The 23,555-nt window shown below is 44.5% G+C and overlaps 1 long non-coding RNA gene across 1 annotated transcript; it reads left to right on the plus strand.

Annotated features, from left to right (window-relative positions):
• The first annotated feature begins 303 nt into the window (after positions 1–303).
• LOC118361422 (uncharacterized) lies at positions 304–13,732 on the plus strand. The gene is made up of 3 exons (XR_004820986.1): positions 304–430; positions 12,779–12,966; positions 13,076–13,732. It is a non-coding gene; the product is annotated as an uncharacterized LOC118361422 (long non-coding RNA).
• The last annotated feature ends 9,823 nt before the right edge of the window (positions 13,733–23,555 follow it).

Below are 23,555 nucleotides of genomic sequence, written 5' to 3' on the forward strand. Positions count from 1 at the left end.
CTTATATGACAAATGTGCACATTGTAATACTGTCATACCCTCACCTTCATTGGGGTCACAGTATGGCTACTGCCACGAGGTGACAAAGACCATTAAACAACAACAAGCTGTAGATCAATAAAAATAATAATAATCAAGTTGAATAAAACGTTTTATAATAGATGATGAATCAAATAATTTCAAAACCTGCACAATATTCTGAACATTGTATTTGTTTCAATGACCAATAGAGCTGGAGTAACCTATGTGAATTGAGCATATTTTTCAGCCAACTCCCCTAATCGAAACAAATGGTCTGGTCCGGCCATACGCGTGCCCTCGGCTGCAGTAGCGTACGTCGTAGTGAAATGCGCTGTCCAAGGGCAGCCTATTGCCACTGTCAGAGGAGGGGTGGACGTGTGTCGGCTGTAACAGTTTTCTCATCGCCCAGGTAAGTGCCAATATACCGCTTAAGTTATCAACTCTAAATATAATGTAAATGTGTATAGTGTGACATGTATTGACTATGTTCTAGTACATAACTGTTGTTTCTTTCGCAAAAAAAAAATCATAAATCTGGGTTTACAATGACACAATCTAACATGACTTCAAACGCTGTCAATGTGCATCTGTTTCAGTGATACAGATTGTCACTCATATTGGGAGAGGATCCGCTATACTGACGCGCCGGGTGCCCAAATGGATGACCTGTGTCGCGCAGTGGAGACGAACGGATTCGGTTTAGTCAGCTAGCTAGTTTGTGCTTGTGGCTGGAAACTTCACCCAGAATTTGAAACTTGTCAGCCGAAGTTGGGACTTGAGTGTAGAATCATTCAGTTTAAATCTGCAATAAATGTTATTTACCTGTCACCCTGGCCTGATATTGGATACACTATTCTAGCTACCCCCCTCCTCCTGACTGCGGCAACCGGGAGCCAAGGACACTGAGCCCCATGTAGTGTTTGTTGCCTGCTTGAGGGCAAACTCTCCCCATTGAGCAGCAGACTGTATCGTGGTGACATCCACATGGTTGCGCTCAGTCTCAAGTAAGAATTAGACGTTGATCCATGTTTCTCAAGCGTCAAACTTCGAAGTGGTTCCAAACTTCAAATGTCGAAGTGTTTAAGGTTAAGTTCAGGCATTAATTCCACATTCTTAAGGTTAGGAATGAACTCAACATGGTTAAGGTTTGGGATAAGCTTAAAACGAAAAATATATTTTAAAAACTTTCTATAGCTGGATTCGAACTTGCATAGGTGGGAAGCAACTGCTGCCTGGTGGGAACAGAAGCAACTCACATCGGAAAGCACCTTGATACAACACCATTACACTGGTAATGGTGACAACCAGATGGTGACCAATACTCCCTTCCCATCAAAATAAACATAACTTTAAGTTTTAACTAGCACCATTGTTGCCAGCTAGCCAGCATGAACTAGGTCCGTGCACAGCCACTGGAAGTAGGGGTGCTGAGGGTGCCGCAGCACCTCCTGAAAAATCTGAATTAAAATATATATATAATCAAATTAAATATTTCACAAAAGTAGTGCACTGGGGCTTTACTTGGTATTAGCAGACCGATATAGATGTCTGTAGTGCCACAGAAAAAATATATATATATATTTTCAGCATCTCTGCTTTGGAAAAAAAAGGTAGTTGTATAATTAAGAACAGTATCTTGCAGGATTCAAGGATTGTAAGGGTTGTTGCCCTGTTCCTTCCTCTGCAATTGTCATTCTAATGGAATCCAGAAATAACAAAACCCTGTCCACAAACATTTACATCAAAAGGTGCAAAGCATCTACATCAAATTAAATGTTTTTCATGATCAAATAACATATAAAACAACCACTTTTTGTGCAGTATTAAATTACCATCCTTACAAACCACTTCATGTAAATGTACATTACTGTATTGGCTGGTCAGAATGGTCATCTAGGTGTGTACCTGTTAACTTTCCATCGCCATGAAGAAAAACAATGCACAATACAGTAATTGAGTACATTGAGACATCAAATGGTTTGCGATGATGTGGCTCAGTTGTAGAGCATGGCACTTGCAATGCTACAGTTGTGGGTTTGAGTCCCAAAGGGGACCCGTACAAATAAGTAAGAATATGTATGCACTCACTACTGTAAGTTGCTCTGTATAAGAGTGTCTAGGAAAATGAAAGAATAGACCATTCAGTTTTCACATAGAAATAAGTTGCATTTGCAAAGTATTTCAAGAAACTGGAAAACATATATCAGGCAAGTGCTTTTATGTTCCACAAGTATTATCAGATTAATTGTTTTGTACAGATAAATAAGAGACTCAAGATGCAAATGCTAGTAAACACTCAACTACATTTAGTTTCACAAAAGTAGTGCACTGGGCCTTTACTAGTCCTGTATTAGCGGTCGGCAAAAATATTACAGCACCCCCACCCCCAAATGACTTCCCGTGGCTATTGGTCCATTAGGTAGCTAGCTGGGAAGGGCTCATCAGGAAGTCTGACTGATCCAAATTCATTCGTCTCCACACTCGACTCAGCTGCGCGACATACTGTATGTTATTAATTTGTGCACTAGGCGTGTCTGGATAGCCTCTCTCCTCCCTATGGAAAATGGCCGCAGAAGAAATGGCAGCAGTTTCACGGGCGCCCAACCAATTGTGCTATTATGTGGGGGGTTTTCGCATTATTTGTAACTTATTTTGTACATAATGATTCTGCAACCGTATTTTACGGCAAAAAAGAGCTTCTGGTTATCAGGATAGCGGTCACTGACCTCGGATTAGGCTACATTTTTTCTTCAACAAGCAAGACGCACAGGACATTCTCCAAACACCCTACAAGGCCAATATCCCCGTTATTTGCAAGAGGAAGAAACGCGGGTACAGGGGACACGAATATCCTACCAACGGGACATCAAAAACTGTAATATCCTATGTTTCATGGAATCATGGCTAAATAACAGGAAACCACTCACCCCGTGGCAGCACTCCTAGTGGCCGGAGACTTCAATGCAGGGAAACTTAAATCAGTTCCACCAATTTTCTATCAACATGTTAAATGTGCATCAAAGGGAAATTCTAGATCACCTGTACTCTACACACAGAGACGCATACAATGCTCTCCCTGCCCTCCATTTGGTAAATCCGACCACAACTCTATCCTCCTGATTCCTGATTACAAGCAAAAATTAAAGCAGGAAGCACCAGTGACTGGTCTATAAAAAAGTGGTCAGATGAAGCAGATGCTAAACTACAGGACTGTTTTGCTATCATAGACTGGAACATGTTCCGGGATTCGTCCCATGGCATTGAGGAGTACACCACATCAGTCACTGGCTTTATCAATAAGTGCATCGAGGACGTTGTCCCCACAGTGACTGTACGTACATACCCCAACCAGAAGCCATGGATTACAGGAAACATTCGCACTGAGCTAAAGGGCAGAGCTGCAGCTTTCAAGGTGCGGGACTCTAACCCAGAAGCTTACAAGAAATCCTGCTATGCCCTCCGACGAACCATCAAACAGGCAAAGCGTCAATACAGGGCTAAGATTGAATCATACTACACCGGCTCCGACACTCCGACACTATGTGGCAACTATTACAGACTACAAAGGGAAGCACAGCCGTGAGCTGCCCAGTGACACAACCAGACGAGGTAAATCACTTCTATGCTCGCTTCGATGCAAGCATCACTGAGACATGCATAAGAGCATCAGCTGTTCCGGACGACTGTATGATCACGCTCTCTGTAGCCGATGTGAGTAAGACTTTGAAACAGGTCAACATACACAAGGCTGCGTGGCCAGACTGATTACCAGGACATGTGCTCCGGGCATGTGCTGACCAACTGGCAGGTGTCTTCACTGACATTTTCAACATGTCCCTGATTGAGTCTGTAAAACCAACATGTTTCAAGCAGACCACTATAGTCCCTGTGCCCAAGAACACGAAGGCAACATGCCTGAATGACGACAGACAGATAGCACTCACGTCTATAGCCATGAACTGCTTTGAAAGGCTGGTAATGGCTCACATCACACCATTATCCCAGAAACCCTAGACCCACTCCAATTTGCATACCGCTCAAACAGATCCACAGATGATGCAATCTCTATTGCTCTCCACACTGCCATTTCCCACCTGGACAAAAGGCTCAGCTCAGCTCAGTGTTCAACACCATAGTACCCTCAAAGATCATCACTAAGCTAAGGATCTTGGGACTAAACACCTCCCTCTGCAACTGGATCCTGGACTTCCTGACGGGCCGCCCCCTGGTGGTGAGGGTAGGTAGCAACACATCTGCCACGCTGATCCTCAACACTGGAGCCCCCCAGGGGTGCGTGCTCAGTCCCTTCCTGTATTCCCTGTTCACCCATGACTGCATGGCCAGGCACGACTCCAACACCATCAATAAGTTTGCAGATGACACAACAGTGGTAGGCCTGATCACCGACAATGACGAGACAGCCTATAGGGAGGAGGTCAGAGACCTGGCAGGGTGGTGCCAGAATAACAACCTACCCCTCAACGTAACCAAGACTAAGGAGATGATTGTGGACTACAGGAAAAGGAGGACCGAGTACGCCCCCTTTCTCATCGAAGGGGCTGTAGTGGAGCAGGTTGAGAGCTTCAAGTTCCTTGGTGTCCACATCACCAACAAACTAGAATGGTCAAAACACACCAAGACAGTCGTGAAGAGGGCACGACAAAGCCTATTCCCCCTCAGGAAACTTAAAAGATTTGGCATGGGTCCTGAGATCCTTTAAAGGTTCTACAGCTGCAAAATTGAGAACTGGTTGCATCACTGCCTGGTATGGCAATTGCTCGGCCTCCGACCGCAAGGATCACAGAGGGTCGTGCGAACGGCCCAGTACGTCACTGGGGCTAAACTGCCTGCCATCCAGGACCTCTACACCAGGCAGTGTCAGAGGAAGGCCCTAAAAATTGTCAAAGACCCCAGCCACCCCAGTCATAGACTGTTCTCTCTACTACCGCGTGGAAAGCAGTACCGGAGTGCTAAGTCTAGGACAAAAAGACTTCTCAACAGTTTTTACCCCCAAGCCATAAGACTCTTGAACAGGTAATCAAATGGCTACCCTGACTTTTTGCATTGTGTCCCTCCCCCCAAACCCCTCTTTTACGCTGCTGCTACTTTCTGTTTATCATATATGCAGTCACTTTAACTATACATTCATGTACATATGTACATACTACCTCAATTGATCCAACCAACCAGTGCTTCCGCACATTGGCTAACTGGGCGATCTGCATTGTGTCCCGCCACCCGCCACACGCCAACCCTTCTTTATGCTACTGCTACTCTCTGTTCATCATATATGCATAGTCACTTTAACCATATCTACATGTACATACTACCTCAATCAGCCTGACTAACCGGTGCCTGTATATAGCCTGTCTACTGTATATAGCCTCGCTACTGGTTTTCACTGTCTTTTTACTGTTGTTTTTATTTCTTTACTTACTTATTGTTCACCTAATACCTTTTTTGCACTATTGGTTAGAGCCTGTAAGTAAGTAAGCATTTCACTGTAAGGTCTACTACACCTGTTGTATTCAGCGAACGTGAAAAATAAACTTTGATTTGATTCTATTTTGCTACATTATAAACTTCTATTGATGCAATCCATTAATAGGCTATGATTCTGTTGCCTTGTTGTTGTTGTAAATTTGTTACACTTGTAGTTTAATACCGTCATGTCAACTATGAACGTTATGCGCCATAATCATGAAGATTATCATAATAATCACCCTAGATTATTATCTCCAACTTCTACAGTCATTTTGAGATAAGTTGACTGGCCATAGTGTAACTTCTACACTGTGATATCTGCTTTATGTGTTAGTAGCCTAACATATTAACAAAACACTGAATGCATGTTTTAATGATCTGATAATATGCTGTTTTGTAGATTCAAGATTCAAGATTCAATTTTATTGTAGGTTACATTAGAGAACTCTATCATCAAAGTTGTACTTTTATTACCTTCTGTTATTTAGCCTACTTTTACTTCACCTCGGTTTTATATCTTGTCTTTATGCATATCATCAGACATCATCAGTATATCTGGGGATATGTTAATGTGCATGCCATCCCACTGGGCACGGATGTCAATTCAATGTCTATTCCACGTTAGTTCAACGTCATTTAATTGAAATGACATGGAAACAACGTTGATTCAAACAGTGTGTGCACACTGGGATGGATGTCCCAGATAGCTGCAACCCATGACAACTACCAATTGCTGTCCACTGTAAGACTGTATTTTTGTTAAATGACTAATGTAATTTTATAATTTCATTTTGCTTAGACACAACTTTCAAAAATGTGGTTATGTGGGTGACATTGCTGGCCTGTTGCTCAGAGCGAGAGAGAAAGAGAGGAGAGAGAGAGAGAGAGAGAGAGAGAGAGAGAGAGAGAGAGAGAGAGAGAGAGAGAGAGAGATAGGAGAGAGACAGCCAGCTTGCCCCTCTGATGTGGAATTATTTTGAGGATTAGCAGCTCAATTTCTCTCATACAAAAAAAAAAAAAAAATCATACAATGTGATTTTCTTGATTTTTGTTTTAGATTCCATCTCTCACAGTTGAAGTGTAACTATGATAAAAATTACAGACCTCTACATGCTTTGTAAGTAGGAAAACAAAATCGGCAGTGTAACAAATACTTGTTCTCCCCACTGTATATACATGTATATATATCTGAAGAATATGTAGGATAGACTAGTATATGTAGAGTAATAGTTAATAGGATAGGCCTTGACTGTATATATATATATATACTGTTCAAAAAAATAAAGGGAACACTAAAATAACACATCCTAGATCTGAATGGATGAAATATTCTTATTAAATATTTTTTTCTTGACATAGTTGAATGTGCTGACAACAAAATCACACAAAAATTATCAATGGAAATCATGGCGGATGGTCTCCTGAGGGATCTCCTCCCAGACCTGGACTAAAGCATCTGCCATCTCCTGGACAGTCTGTGGTGCAATGTGGCGTTAGTGGATGGAGCGAGACATGATGTCCCAGATGTGCTCAATTGGATTCAGGTCTGGGGAACGGGCGGGCCAGTCCATAGCATCAATGCCTTCCACTTGCAGGAACTGCTGACACACTCCAGCCACATGATGTCAAGCATTGTCTTGCATTAGGAAGAACCCAGGGCCAACCGCACCAGCATATGGTCTCACAAGGGGTCTGAGGATCTCATCTCGGTACCTAATGGCAGTCAGGCTACCTCTGGCGAGCACATGGAGGGCTGTGCGGCCCCACAAAGAAATGCCACCCCACACCATGACTGACCCCCCGCCAAACCGGTCATGCTGGAGGATGTTGCAGGCAGCAGAACGTTCTCCACGGCGTCTCCAGACTCTTTCACGTCTGTCACATGTGGTCAGTGTGAACCTGCTTTCATCTGTGAAGAGCACAGGGCGCCAGTGGCGAATTTGCCAATCTTGGTGTTCTCTGGCAAATGCCAAACGTCCTGCACGGTGTTGGGCTGTAAGCACAACCTCCACCTGTGGACGTCGGGCCCTCTTACCACCCTCATGGAGTCTGTTTCTGACCATTTGAGCAGACACATGCACATTTGTGGCCTGCTGGAGGTCATTTTGCAGGGCTCTGGCAGTGCTCCTGCTCCTCCTTGCACAAAGGTGGAGGTAGCGGTCCTGCTGCTGGGTTGTTGCCCTCCTACGGCCTCCTCCACGTCTCCTGATGTACTGGCCTGTCTTCTGGTAGCGCCTTCATGCTCTGGATACTACGCTGACAGACACAGCAAAACTTCTTGCCACAGCTCGCAATTGATGTGCCATCCTGGATGAGCTGCACTACCTGAGCCACTTGTGTGGGTTGTAGACTCCGTCTCATGCTACCACTAGAGTGAAAGCAGCGCCAGCATTCAAAGTGACCAAAACACCAGCCAGGAAGCATAGGAACTGAGAAGTGGTCTGTGGTCACCACCTGCAGAACCATTGCTTTATTGGGGGTGTCTTGCTAATTACCCATAATTTCCACACAATGTGCCTTTGGAACACAGTAGTGATGGTTGCTGATAATGGGCTTCTGTACGCCTATGTAGATATTCCATTTAAAAAAATCAGCCGTTCAAATCAAACTACTCCATTTGCACAACAGCATGTGAAATTTATTGTTTTTTAAAGTGGAATATCTACATAGGCGTACAGAAGCCCATTATCAGCAACCATCACTCCTGTGTTCCAAAGGCACGTTGTGTTAGCTAATCCAAATGTATAATTTTAAAAGGCTAATTGATCATTAGAAAACCCTTTTGAAATTATGTTAGCACTGCTCGCAAAACACCAGTCTCAACGTCAACACTGAAGAGGCGACTCCGGGATCCTGGCCTTCTAGCCAGAGTTCCTTTTCTTTTGCAACCCTGCCTAGAAGGCCAGTATCCCGGAGTCGCCTCTTCACTGTTGACGTTGAGACTGGTGTTTTGTGGGTACTATTTAAGGAAGCTGCCAGCTGAGGACTTGTGAGGTGTCTGTTTCTCGAACTAGACACACTAATGTACTATTGTCCTCTAGCTCAGTTGTGCACCGGGGCCTCCCACTCTTCTTACTATTCTGGTTAGTGCCAGCTTGCACTATTCTGTGAAGAGAGTAGTACACAGCATTGTACCAGATCTTCAGTTTCTTGGCAATTTCTCGCATGGAATAGCCTTCATTTCCCAGAAGAAGAATAGACCAATGAGTTTCCGAAAGAAAGGTCTTTGTTTCTGGCCATTTTGAGCCTGTAATCGAACCCACAAATGCTGATTCTCCAGATACTCACCTAGTCGAAAGAAGGCCAGTTTTAGTGCTTCTTTAATCAGAACAACAGTTTTCAGCTGTGCTAACATAACTTCAAAAGTTTTTTCCAATGATCAATTAGCCTTTTTAAAATGATAAATCTGGATTAGCTAACACAACGTGCCATTGGAACACAGGAGTGATGGTTGCTTATAATGGGCTTCTGTACGCCTATGTAGATATTCCATTTTTTAAAAATCAGCCGTCTCCACCTATCAAAGTCATTTACAACATTAACAATGTCTACACTGTATTTCTGATCAACTTGATGTTATTTTAATGGACAAAAAAAATCATTTTCTTTCAAAAACAAGGACATTTCTCAGTGACCCCAAACTTTACATTACATTTACATTTAAGTCATTTAGCAGACGCTCTTATCCAGAGCGACTTACAAATTTTAGAATGGTAGTGTACTCTCTCTCTCTCAACGGCAGGGCTGACAGAACTCTCTGGTCTAATTCCTCTCTTGCTGATGTGTCAGTGATAGAGACAGAGCACAAAGACCAGAGATAGGGCTGTTTGTGGCTCTGAGCAGAACAAAGAGCAGTCTGTTCCACGTCCTCTGGAACTGTATGGGCCTGTTTCAGTACACTATGAGAGTTTTTGGGAGTGAGCCTATTAGTTCAACAATGACCAACAATATGTGCGTCAAAGCCACAACTGAGGGTCCAGATTGAGCAACCAAAAGAAAGCTTTACTGTCTAGCCTAGAATGGACATAGTTTTGACATTTGGATTCTGTTAATTAACAGAACTGGAGCTGTCTCTGTTATGTCGTAGGCTATCTGCTTATCAGCCTAACTGAGTAACTGTTGCTGATAAGTCAAACTTACATAACCAGCAGTGCATTTACATATTTTTTTATATTTCAATCAGGCTCCAGGCTGTCAGTGGTGTATCTGTCTGTCTGCCTGCCTGGTAATCAAGGCTGAGCTGTCTCCATCTGTATGATTCAGCTGGTCATGCAGAGACAATGGTATCAACAACCGCAACAGGAAAACTGGCCAACGAATGGCCTGACATAGAGATGAGGTCCAGGTCATGTGTGTGTGCGTGTGTGCGTGTGCGTGTACCAGGGGCTTCCAGAAGGGCCATTGTTCTTGTGGTCATTGCTGGTTTACCTTTGACTGGGATGCAGCCACAGTAATTCTGAGAAATGTGCTGACTCATCATGGCTGCCCTGCTCACAAAGGCTCTGACACCTGTTGTCTGTTTAATCACCACTGCGTGCCTGTGTCTGTGTGAGTGTTTGTCTAAGTCCTGATAGGTCTATAGTATATGAGTGATCTGTGCTGTAGAGGATGGTCATGTGTCGACTGTAGCCTCAGTAGTGTACCAAGACCCTCTGTGATTCCAGCAGCACCTGCTCTGAGGGTCAGGGTCAGAACAGGATAGAACAGAACAGCACTGTCATGTCACTCAACAGCCCATCTGGCAACTGACGGTACATTTCATTTGATTTTGTTATAGCTTCGTGACCTCACCAAGGTGGAAAGCCAAGCCTTGCCTAATGAAATTATGCATTAGGACTGCATACCACACACACACACACACACACACACACACACACACACACACACACACACACACACACACACACACACACACACACACACACACACACACACACACACACACACACACACACACACACAAAATGTGGCTTTGTCCTCTAAGGGCTCCTGAAAGAGGATTAAGCATGCATATAAAACAGTAGACAATAAAGAAAACACCCAATCAGCTGGGCTGAGATCAGCTGGGCTGAGATGGGCTGAGATCAGCCTGAGGATGAGAGAGGACTTAGAGAGAGAGAGGGGGCTAGCAGCCAGAGGCAGTTCAGCACCAGATTCAAACAGGACAATTCCACCGCTAACGCCCCCAAATACACACCATAGCAATCATTTAGGATGCTTGTTAGGTGCTATTTGATTGATGTACGTGTGTCTATATTGTGAATTGGTGTGCATAGTGTTTCCCCTAGATGTTATATATGTTTGAATATAGGGGGGAAACACTGTGTTTGCACACTTATGTGCGCATGCTTGTGTTGTGTTATGTGAAGACCTTTGAGTACTCGGGTGGTGAAGGTGAAAGGGTTCAAGGTGTGTCAGTCAGAGCTGTTCTTTTCAGATCACAGGGGCATTTTGTCATGCATTGAATGTGCCACTCAGAGTGTTTATAATAGTGAGTACCAGGCTGGCAGCAGGTTACTGACTGAGGGACTGTGACTGGCAGTGAGCATGAACCTGTCCTGTCCCCCATCTGTTCTCTCTCTGTCTCTCTTGTCATATTCAACCTTTCATCACTGCGTTCCACTCAAACACTACTACCAGGTTGCCAACTGAGGTCCTGGAGCGCCACAGACAGAGTGTGTAAAGTCCTATTAGTCCAGGTGCTACATCACCTGCTTTAATAATCACTAATCGTGGTTTAGACCACAATTATTTAAATCAGGTGTGTCACTGCTGAAACAAAACCATGCACTCGCTAAGAAACTCCACTTGGCCATGTGTCTCTGTGAGTTGTGTGTAGACTTATTAGAGTGTTCCTCAATGGCATGTTATTTCAGTAAAGTACTAAAGGCTAATGGCTGGCAAACTATGGTTTGTGTAGGTACAGCCCAACACAAACTCGCCTGATCTAAACAATTTAAGTTAGGCTGCACTGCACTCACTGAGAGTCTCCAGTTGGCTATGTGTATCTCAACAGCAGTGGTTTCCAAACTTTTTATAGTCCCGTACCCCTTCAAACATTCAACCTCCAGCTGTGTACCCCCTCTAGCACCAGGGTCAGCGCACTCTCAAATATTGTTTTTTGCCATCATTGTAAGCCTGCCAACACACACACTATACGATACATTTATTAAACATAAGAAAGAGTGTGAGTTTTTTGTCACAACCCGGCTCGTGGGAAGTGACAGAGAGCTCTTATAGGACCAGGGCACAAATAATAATTTAATAATAATCAATGATTTACCTCTTTTATTTAAACATCTTACATATAAAACCTTATTTGTTCATTGAAAATTGTGAATAACTCACCACAGATTAATGAGAAGGGTGTGCTTGAGTGGATGCACATAACTCTGTAATGTTGGGTTGTGTTGGAGTCTGTCTTAAATCATTTCCCACACACTGTCTGTGCCTGTATTTAGTTTCCATGCTAGTGAAGGCCGAGAATCCATTCTTTTTTTCTAAGACTGTATTATATTGAAGGCTAGTGGCTGATCAGTGGTCAGTATACTGCTTTGTGAATGTGTCAGTGTTGTTGTGTGCTGCTTAGTGACAGTGTGGGCACTGTGCTGTGTGCTGCTCTCTCTCCTCTCTCTAGGCCTATTGTGAAACTGAACAGCTGATTGTGTTAACTAGCTGTGACGTGGGCCGACCGTATCACAGCCTAATTTGTGTAGATTACACTGTGTGTGTGTCACTTGCATGTTTGTGTGTTCTTTGTGTGTGTGTGCATTCATGCATAGTCTCTTATGACTGTGCAGCTTAGGGAATATAGTTAGCATGTCACCCACCCCCAGAGCTCAGAATGTTCCTAACTCGGACTTGTTTTCCTCCCCTCACTGCCAGTACTCACTGTGACTGTCTGACAGGCTGCCTTCTCTTCACACTAGGAATATGTATCTAAGGAAATTACTGTCGCTCCTCAGCCTCAAAGGAAACCATGTTGCTCAGCGTAGATTGGCATAGGTTTTTTTGGGTTGCTGCAGGTTAGGTGAGTTGGTATAGTGAGCCTGTGTTGCTGTGTGTTGTAGTTTTTGAGGAAGCCCTTCTCTCCAGACACCACTGTAGCGGTAAAGCAGAAGGATTTGAAATTTAGTGACGCCAAATGAGCTCCCAGAGGATCTGCCAGGGGACACAATACTTGGGTGTAAGGTTTGAGTGTTCATAGATTGCATAAGTAGATTTGATTAGTTGATTGAGACATTGATTGCTCTCTTTCTCTCTCTCTCTACAGGTGATCTTGGACACTGAGTGAGGCTAGGCAGTGTTGGGATGATGGTATGTGGGTCTTTTCACTTATTTCTCTCTTTCGTTTGTTCCATATCTGTATGTCTATCTTTCTCCTTTCCCCTTCCCCCATTTGTGTGTGCAGTGCCTGTGGTGTTAGTAGAAGTTGCCCCCAACATCTGGCCCAGAGTCGAGGTAGAACTTCCAACACTATCTGTTTTAGAGCATCTTCTTCTTGTTTGCTTCCTCTTGCTGTCCCTTGTTTTCACTCCCTCATAACCCATTTCCTCTCTTTCTATGGTAGACTACTAGGCAAGCATTATCTTTGAGCTGATTGGATGCATGTTGTGGACTCCCATTGGCCACCGCTGAACTTTGACCTCTCCCGTCTCAACCCATCCCGTCCTGTCCTACAGACAGACAGGCAGACAGTGAACCCAGAAACACACACCCTACTCTACTCTACTCCCCTATCCTACCCCCATTCCCCTGTGTATGAGAGTGCTGCACCCTCGTATGCAGAGAGGAGGTAGTGGGAGGCACCCAGGGGGGGTCGGGGGGTAGAGAAGGGGCGCAGGACTCAGGCCTCAAGAGGTGTTCCTCTCACTCAGACCACCACTCTCCCTCCAAAATGACCCAGAATTCCCGAGAGAGCATGGGCGTCCTGGGCCAGGGTCTGAAGCAGCTGTTCCAGCAGCAACGCAGACGCCTGTCCCTCTCTCGCTTTACCCTAGTCTCCTCCTCTTCCTCCTCTGCATCCTCCTCTTCCTCATCCTCTGTGATCTCAATGCGTGGCCCCTCTCGCTACCCTCCCGAGGACTACCTCACCCCCCTCCAAGCCCCCTTGGCCTGTCCTGACTCTGACCCCCCCTCTGGTGGTCTCCTTGCCCCCCCAGCTGGTCAGGGTGCCGGCCCTGTGGGCACGATGAGGCGTGGGACTATGCTGCAGAGCCAGCACCGTGGGGGGAACGGGACAGGGGCAGGGGGAGGGGGAGGGGGAGTAGACCGGGACCCCCCTCTGAGAGGCAGCCCCCAGACCCCCCACCGCCAACCTACCTATGATGCACAGAAGCATTCCGAACGCCTGCGCTCCTCCTACTCCACGGACAACACCACACGAAGTAGCCCCTCCCCTGGGTACAATCCTGGATACGCAACGTCAGGCGACGTGGTGCTGTCGTCAGGATACCAGTCCACGGAGGAGACAGACAAGGTGAGCAATGTCAGCTGTCAATCATATTAGGGTATTTTTTGGTTTGTGGTCATGCAAGATAGCCAAACACCCCTCTCTGGATGTTTCAGAATGGTATGTTCCACTGTAATTGCTGACTGCCATGTAGTCAACAGACGCTGTCTCTTAGATTCTCAGTTATTTAGTTACAGTATATGTTATGAGACATGTGAAGATGAATTATCCACTGGGGGAAGAACTAACACTGAATGTTTTAAAAGCATTTCTGTCATGTCAAGAAGATACATTTGATTTTAACAGTAAAGTAGACATGCTGTCTATCCACATAATACATTAAGAAGAGCTCCTTGTGTTGTAGGAGCACTGAGCTTTTATGAGAATTCTTATCATGTTTTGGAAATTGGAAATTGGAATTTGGAAATTGGAAATGCTTGACATGCATCTTGCGTGATGCAAGATGTGGAGGTTATTTTTCTGCATCCATGTGTATATGTGTTGTTCTGTGTTCAGAATGTACAGTATGTGTGTATGACCTCTCAGGGAGTTGATGCTTGTCCATCTGTGATAAGATAGGTCAGAGGACCTCTCAGGTTTTGCATTGAGAGTTCTGTACCAGACACTGCTATAACCGCACGCACGCACTCACGCACGCACGCACGCACACACACACACACACACACACACACACACACACACACACACACACACACACACACACACACACACACACACACACACACACACACACACACACACACACACACACACACACACACACACACACAACGACAGCCTGGTGGACAGTGTGTAAGAATAGACCACTTGTGTCTGAAAGGACAGAGCTTAATAACAAAGGGAAGCTGACGCAGGGGAAGTACATGCAGTATTTTCCTGCTCATCTAGCATGCTATGTTCTTTTAATACCCTCTGGTGAAATAGCCTCTCACTACAGTAGGTGTGAACGGTGTTAATTTGTGTTCACTTGACTTTATCTAACGTCTGTATTTAGTTTGAGTGCTAGACTATTTTGTCATTCAACAACATTACTACCTCTTGTTGCCGAGATAGACACGTTGGCTGAAAGAGAAACAGACTGGCCCCAGTGAGAGAATATAGATTTTCAGCCTTGCTCTCCTCACTGAAAGTATAGCTATAGCCATACCGGTGTGTAAATGCCTGATGTTTGTCCTTACTGCCACCAGATGGCGGTGTCATATCAGATAATGGTTGTAGTCTGATCTGCGTGTGAATATATAGCCATTTTACAGTTTTGTTTTTACAATCGCTAGGACCCATTTCTCAATACTTAAGTCACTTTTTCAAAACTCTTCACACGGTTTTCACACGGTTCTCCTAACTAACTTTCAGCTTGGCACAGCAGTTGTATTTCACGTTCAAAATGCCCTAAAACTACCAAAACACTTCATACATGTCTCAAATCAGCTCATTCTTCCACAACACGAGCAAAGGTTGTCTCCCAACAAGCACACATTGTCACTCATAAAACAATGAACTAAACAACACTAACAACAGGTAGCATTACACAATGTTTTCTTTACAAAACAAGAAGGACACCTTCACTGTTTAGAATTCACTGCAGTATATGTTACAGGGATGAATCAGACGTGATGCAATATGCTTCAATATGTTTTATGTCATTTTATGGCATTGAGTGATTCCAAAATACAAGAATTTGTATATACACACCATCTACCGATACAGTAGCAATACTAGTCAACCCTATCTTATGCATTTGGCCACAGGTTCTCATCCATGTCACATCTTATGTCATCTTGGGCAATACACCTAGGAAAGAATCTTTTGGAATGCCTGGTCCATCCCTGGCAATCTTCTGCAGATATGTCCAGGCATCCAGCATCCATTGTGTCCAGGATGGACATTTGATCATGTGGTTGGTGGTCATAAACTTTCCACCTCCATGAGGAAAATAATTCCTATATGTGGTTGAGGAATGGAGAGAAAGGTGGGAGGAAAAGCGACACCATCCTGGGATGGGCTGCAAACCACTCTGTGACTGCACGGGCGTGGTGAAATGCCACATTGTCCCATACAATTACACAATTTGGCCGATTTCGCCTCACTGCAACCCTTTCCTCACCTGGCACAACCCTTCCATAGAGGTCACCCAGGAATGGAATGAGACGCTCGGTGTTGTATGGCCCAATTAGCCGTTTGTGTAACAGCAATCCATCAGAGGATATTGCTGCACACATTGTGATGTTGGCACCCCTTTGTCCCGGGACATCCACTGTGGCTCTTTTCCCAATCACATTCCTTCCTCACCGCCGTGTTTTGGCCAAGTTGAAACCAGCCTCATCCCCAAAGATGAATATGTGTTTGCCTGGCTACAATCTCCATGACTCTCTAAAATAAATCCACAAGGCCACATAAGAGTTAGGTTCTTACGGTAGTTTACATTATACCTAAAAACATGCCATTGTGTGCCTCTGCCCTGTTTGGTTTTGTTCAAAACCAGTTCTGTATTTTATAGTCATCTTACCTGGACTTATTGGTTCCTGAGTTGCTTGACTCCATCAGAGTTCCTCTCAAAGGGGACAGTGTATAACTGCTTCATCCTGACTTGATGTTGTTTCAGGACTCTAGAAATAGTTGTCATGCTTACATTGTCTGTCAACACTCATCCTGAATCTCTGAGTTTTATGCCATTGTTTCTGATAACCATATCAACGATTGCAGTTTCCTGCCCAGCAGTGAAAATCCTACCTCTCCCGCCTGTAGGAGGTAACCGTTGGGTCCCATGCAGAAATACAAAAACGATTACACAAGTAGTTTTGGAGGCTTTGCTCAATTTACTTCTGTAATGTGCAGTTCAGTCAGATGCCCTTGCAGAATGCACATCTTACCTGTTGTTTTGCCGGAAATTTTGCAGAATTGATGCCACTGTTGACCATTGCAGATTTGGCTGCACTCTCGTCCTTCATAACACAACCCTGCTCGCTTAACCCGGAAGCACCAATGTGTCAGAGGAAACATCGTACAACTTGCGACCAGCCCGCCACAAGGAGTCACTAGAGCATGATTGGACAAGGACATCCCGGCTGATCACACCCGCTGAGCCAATGGTCTCCCAGTCATGGCCAGCTGTGACACAGCCTGGGATTGAACCCAGGTCTGTAGTGACATACTCAAGCATTGCAATGCAGTGCCTTAGACTGCAATGCAGTGCCTTTAGACTTCTGCGCCACTCGGGAGGCCCCACAAAAAGTGTTTTAAGTGAGAATTAGACAGGTCTGATGCTGAAAATGAAAGGAAATGATTGTCTACTTCACCCATATAATTTGTTTTCAAAAGAAATTGAGTGTAGTTCCAGTAGTTACAAGACAAAAAAGTTATTAAAAACTTCTTAGGGATTTCAGCGGAAATTTCAGAGCGCCACCTATAGTTTTCGATAAAAATCTAACTTTCATTAAAACACACATGCAAGGTACTGAATTAAAGCTACACTCGTTGTGAATCTAGCCACCAAGTCAGATTTGTAAAATGCTTTTCGGCAAAAGCATGAGAAGCTATTATCTGATAGCATGCACCCCCCAGAATACCAGACCTTCACCTAAACAACAGATTTTGCGGTAGCCGGCGCTACCCAAAACGCAGAAATAAAATATAAAACATTCATTACCTTTGACAAGCTTCTTTCTTGGCACTCCTATATAGCCCATAAACATCACAATTGGGTATTTTTCCCAATTAAATCCGTCATTGTATAGCCAAAATGTCGTTTTCTGAAGACCGGTCTGAGCCAGGTATACTCCCTTTTACAAGACGCAACGTCACTTTTTAAAATTACAAAAGTTGCCTATAAACTTTTACAAATCACTTCAAACTACTTTTCTAAACCAACTTTAGGTATTAGTAAACGTTAATAATCTATCAAATTGATCGCGGGGTGATCTGTATTCAATAGCAGCAAGTCTTGAAATCATCGTCCATGTTTTCAATTTCACAACATCCTGGGGCGAGCCCCAAGAAAGGAAGTGCCCTTACGTCATTTAACCAAGGATAAAGCAGGAAAAAAATGCCAGTACTGGCGACATCGTGTGGAAGCTGTAGGAATTGTACTGAATGCCTCGTTTTTTGTCTGTCGCCTTAGACAATACATTGACTGGCGGATTAATATTTTTGGGGGGTTTTTGGTGAACAGTTTTTCGAGGGATTTTTACTCCAAAACACGTTCTGAGACTTCAGAGTGTTTTCTATACACACATACTTATCATATGCATATACTATATTCCTGGCATGAGTAGCAGGACTTTGAAATGTTGCGCGATTTTTTACAAAAAGCTGCGAAAATTTGCATTATCCCTAAGAGGTTTTAACTACTGACAACATTACCAAGATTTGAATGTAGTTAAACTACCACCAAGCTACTGCAAAATGTAATTAGATTCCTTGTTGAATTACATGTAGTTCACTACTTCCCAATTGACACAGACATAGCAGAAAGATCAGAATGCCATGACCCAAAGGTTGTGAGTTCAAATCCCAGATGAGGACATGTTGAATAATAATGACTGTATAAATAAACATGCACAATGTAAACGTATGTCAAATATGTAAGTTGAAAACAGTTGCCTCACAAGTCCTCAACTAAATAGTACCCGCAAAACACCAGTCTCAAAGTCAACAGTGAAGAGGCGATGATTGCCTTCTAGGCAGAGTTCCAGTGTCTGTGTGCCTGCAAAATCTGCAGAGCTGGGAAGATTGTACCCCCCATATATATAAACCATATGCCATGGAATCGGTACATTTGAACATCTCTTCCCCAACAATCTTGCAACTTATATGGCACAGCTGTCAATTTTTTGGTCCTTAAATGAAATTGGTATATATTTTAATTTATCACAATTTTCTTTAACCATTTTTGGTCTTTAATGCAGGACGGACAGACAAGTTCCTTACTTTTTCCCCCTTCCACTTGCCTCTTCCATTTCTGTGGTAATGCAGCAATTAGTTGTTTGTAATTTTGGGTAGAGCAGACATTTACATATGTCTGTGTTAGCTGCATGTGTGACATAACTCCATCAGTCCTATTTATGATATCATTTACAAAGATTCAACTTTTTTTTTAATTGATAAGAAATGAGTTTTTTTTATAATTTAGTATATTTGAGTTTAACCACAATATCTGTCTTTGCAGGTGGATTAAACTGAAATTGCAACCAACTTTCTATGGCTTATTTAAAAACTAACGATATTTTGGAGATTATTTCGTTTTCAAATAACCGAAAGTGAGCAGTTGAAATCTGAATAAAGGGGAAAAGGCCATTCTTGAACATGTGGTGAGAAATTTATACTAGTTTACTAGAGAACCATTTATTATTTAAATGTAACTTTTGTTTGACTGATGCCTTTAGTGAGAGTTTAAATGCTTTAATATTTAATAATTTCCCCCCTTCAGTAATTCATATTCGTTATATAAATAGGCCCTTTTAATTTTGTCTGGCTTGCCATTCGAAATAAAATTGAATATTTGTTGTTCATATAATTTTAAAAGCAAGTCACTAGGTGTAGGCAAAACCATAAGCAAATAGGTAAACTGTGATATGACTAAAGAGTTAGTCAGGGTGATTTACCACAAATAGAAAGGTATTTTCCTTTCTGTGGTAGCAATATCTTATCTATTTTGCTAATTTTCAAACATAATTTATTGGAGTGAGATCATTCATTTCTTTTGGGATATGAATACCAAGTATGTCCACATCCCTGTCAGACTATTTTATTGGTAAACTACACAGTAATGTAAAAGTTGATTTTTTTTGTGACCCAATACATAATATAGTACAGTTATCATAATTTGGTTTTAATCCAGAGAGGTTAGACAAAGTATCTAGATCCTCTATGAGGCCGTGGAAGGATTCTAATTATGGATTTAATAGAAAACATGAATCATCAGCGTATAATGACACCTTTGTTTTTAAGCCACAGATTTCTAATCCCTTAATATTATTGTTGGATCTAATTTCAACAGCTAACGTTTCAATTGCAATAATAATTATAAACGCCGATAGTGGACAACCTTGTTTTTACTCCTCTTGACAGTTTAAAACTTTGAGAAGTAGCCGTGATCTACTATTTTACACCTAGGTTTACTGTACATAACTTTAACCCATTTTATAAGAGATTCTTCAAAATGTAAATATTCCAGGCTTTTATATATAAACTCCAGTCATACTTTATCAAAAGCCTTTTCAAAATCAGCTTTGAAAACCAGGCCTGGTTTCACTGATATTTCATAGTATTCTGTTTCCAGTACTTGTCATATATTATCTCCAATGTGTTGTCCGTGTAAAAAACCTGTCTGATTACGATGAATAATATCTGACAATACCTTTTTAATTCTATGCGCCAAGCATTTAGCTAGAATATTTGCATCACAACACTGAAGTGTAAGAGGTCTCCAATTTCTTTAATGGACTGGAGCTTTATACAGTTGAAATCAGAAGTTTGCATACACTTAGGTCGGAGTCATTAAAACTAATTTTTCAACCACCCTGCTAGATTTTTGTTAACTTCTACATTTACATTTACATTTAAGTCATTTAGCAGACGCTCTTATCCAGAGCGACTTACAAATTGGTGCATTCACCTTATGACATCCAGTAGAATAGTCACTTTACAATAGTGCATCTAAATCTTAAAGGGGGGGGGGGTGAGAAGGATTACTTATCCTATCCTAGGTATTCCTTAAAGAGGTGGGGTTTCAGGTGTCTCCGGAAGGTGGTGATTGACTCCGCTGTCCTGGCATCGTGAGGGAGTTTGTTCCACCATTGGGGGCCAGAGCAGCGAACAGTTTTGACTGGGCTGAGCGGGAACTGTACTTCCTCAGTGGTAGGGAGGCGAGCAGGCCAGAGGTGGATGAACGCAGTGCCCTTGTTTGGGTGTAGGGCCTGATCAGAGCCTGGAGGTACTGAGGTGCCGTTCCCCTCACAGCTCCGTAGGCAAGCACCATGGTATTGTAGCGGATGCGAGCTTCAACTGGAAGCCAGTGGAGAGAGCGGAGGAGCGGGGTGACGTGAGAGAACTTGGGAAGTTTGAACACCAGACGGGCTGCGGCGTTCTGGATGAGTTGTAGGGGTTTAATGGCACAGGCAGGGAGCCCAGCCAACAGCGAGTTGCAGTAGTCCAGACGGGAGATGACAAGTGCCTGGATTAGGACCTGCGCCGCTTCCTGTGTGAGGCAGGGTCGTACTCTGCGGATGTTGTAGAGCATGAACCTACAGGAACGGGCCACCGCCTTGATGTTAGTTGAGAACGACAGGGTGTTGTCCAGGATCACGCCAAGGTTCTTAGCGCTCTGGGAGGAGGACACAATGGAGTTGTCAACCGTGATGGCGAGATCATGGAACGGGCAGTCCTTCCCCGGGAGGAAGAGCAGCTCCGTCTTGCCGAGGTTCAGCTTGAGGTGGTGATCCGTCATCCACACTGATATGTCTGCCAGACATGCAGAGATGCGATTCGCCACCTGGTCATCAGAAGGGGGAAAGGAGAAGATTAATTGTGTGTCGTCTGCATAGCAATGATAGGAGAGACCATGTGAGGTTATGACAGAGCCAAGTGACTTGGTGTATAGCGAGAATAGGAGAGGGCCTAGAACAGAGCCCTGGGGGACACCAGTGGTGAGAGCGCGTGGTGAGGAGACAGATTCTCGCCACGCCACCTGGTAGGAGCGACCTGTCAGGTAGGACGCAATCAAGCGTGGGCCGCGCCGGAGATGCCCAACTCGGAGAGGGTGGAGAGGAGGATCTGATGGTTCACAGTATCGAAGGCAGCCGATAGGTCTAGAAGGATGAGAGCAGAGGAGAGAGAGTTAGCTTTAGCGGTGCGGAGCGCCTCCGTGATACAGAGAAGAGCAGTCTCAGTTGAATGACTAGTCTTGAAACCTGACTGATTTGGATCAAGAAGGTCATTCAGAGAGAGATAGCGGGAGAGCTGGCCAAGGACGGCACGTTCAAGAGTTTTGGAGAGAAAAGAAAGAAGGGATACTGGTCTGTAGTTGTTGACATCGGAGGGATTGAGTGTAGGTTTTTTCAGAAGGGGTGCAACTCTCGCTCTCTTGAGGACGGAAGGGACGTAGCCAGCGGTCAGGGATGAGTTGATGAGCGAGGTGAGGTAAGGGAGAAGGTCTCCGGAAATGGTCTGGAGAAGAGAGGAGGGGATAGGGTCAAGCGGGCAGGTTGTTGGGCGGCCGGCCGTCACAAGATGCGAGATTTCATCTGGAGAGAGAGGGGAGAAAGAGGTCAGAGCACAGGGTAGGGCAGTGTGAGCAGAACCAGCGGTGCCGTTTGACTTAGCAAACGAGGATCGGATGTCGTCGACCTTCTTTTCAAAATGGTTGACGAAGTCATCTGCAGAGAGGGAGGAGGGGGAGGGGAGGAGGATTCAGGAGTGAGGAGAAGGTGGCAAAGAGCTTCCTAGGGTTAGAGGCAGATGCTTGGAATTTAGAGTGGTAGAAAATGGCTTTAGCAGCAGAGACAGAGGAGGAAAATGTAGAGAGGAGGGAGTGAAAGGATGCCAGGTCCGCAGGGGAGGCGAGTTTTCCTCCATTTCCGCTCAGCTGCCCGGAGCCCTGTTCTGTGAGCTCGCAATGAGTCGTCGAGCCACGGGGCGGGAGGGGAGGACCGCGCCGGCCTGGAGGATAGGGGACATAGAGAGTCAAAGGATGCAGAAAGGGAGGAGAGGAGGGTTGAGGAGGCAGAATCAGGAGATAGGTTGGAGAAGGTATGAGCAGAGGGAAGAGATGATAGGATGGAAGAGGAGAGAGTAGCGGGGAGAGAGAGCGAAGGTTGGGACGGCGCCATACCATCCGAGTAGGGGCAGTGTGGGAGGTGTTAGATGAGAGCGAGAGGGAAAAGGATACAAGGTAGTGGTCGGAGACTTGGAGGGGAGTTGCAATGAGGTTAGTGGAAGAACAGCATCTAGTAAAGATGAGGTCGAGCGTATTGCCTGCCTTGTGAGTAGGGGGGAAGGTGAGAGGGTGAGGTCAAAAGAGGAGAGGAGTGGAAAGAAGGAGGCAGAGAGGAATGAGTCAAAGGTAGACGTGGGGAGGGTAAAGTCGCCCAGCACTGTGAGAGGTGAGCCGTCCTCAGGAAAGGAGCTTATCAAGGTATCAAGCTCATGATTGATGAACTCTCCGAGGGAACCTGGAGGGCGATAAATGATAAGGATGTTAAGCTTGAAAGGGCTGGTAACTGTGACAGCATGGAATTCAAAGGAGGCGATAGACAGATGGGTGAGGGGAGAAAGAGAGAATGACCACTTGGGAGAGATGAGGATCCCGGTGCCACCACCCCGCTGACCAGAAGCTCTCGGGGTGTGCGAGAACACGTGGGCGGACGAAGAGAGAGCAGTAGGAGTAGCAGTGTTGTCTGTGGTGATCCATGTTTCCGTCAGTGCCAAGAAGTTGAGGGACTGGAGGGAGGCATAGGCTGAGATGAACTCTGCCTTGTTGGCCGCAGATCGGCAGTTCCAGAGGCTACCGGAGACCTGGAACTCAACGTGGGTCGTGCGCGCTGGGACCACCAGATTAGGGGGCCGCGGCCACGCGGTGTGG

The sequence above is a fragment of the Oncorhynchus keta genome, unplaced genomic scaffold, assembly GCF_023373465.1.
Source record: "Oncorhynchus keta strain PuntledgeMale-10-30-2019 unplaced genomic scaffold, Oket_V2 Un_scaffold_584_pilon_pilon, whole genome shotgun sequence".
NCBI lineage: Eukaryota > Metazoa > Chordata > Actinopteri > Salmoniformes > Salmonidae > Oncorhynchus > Oncorhynchus keta.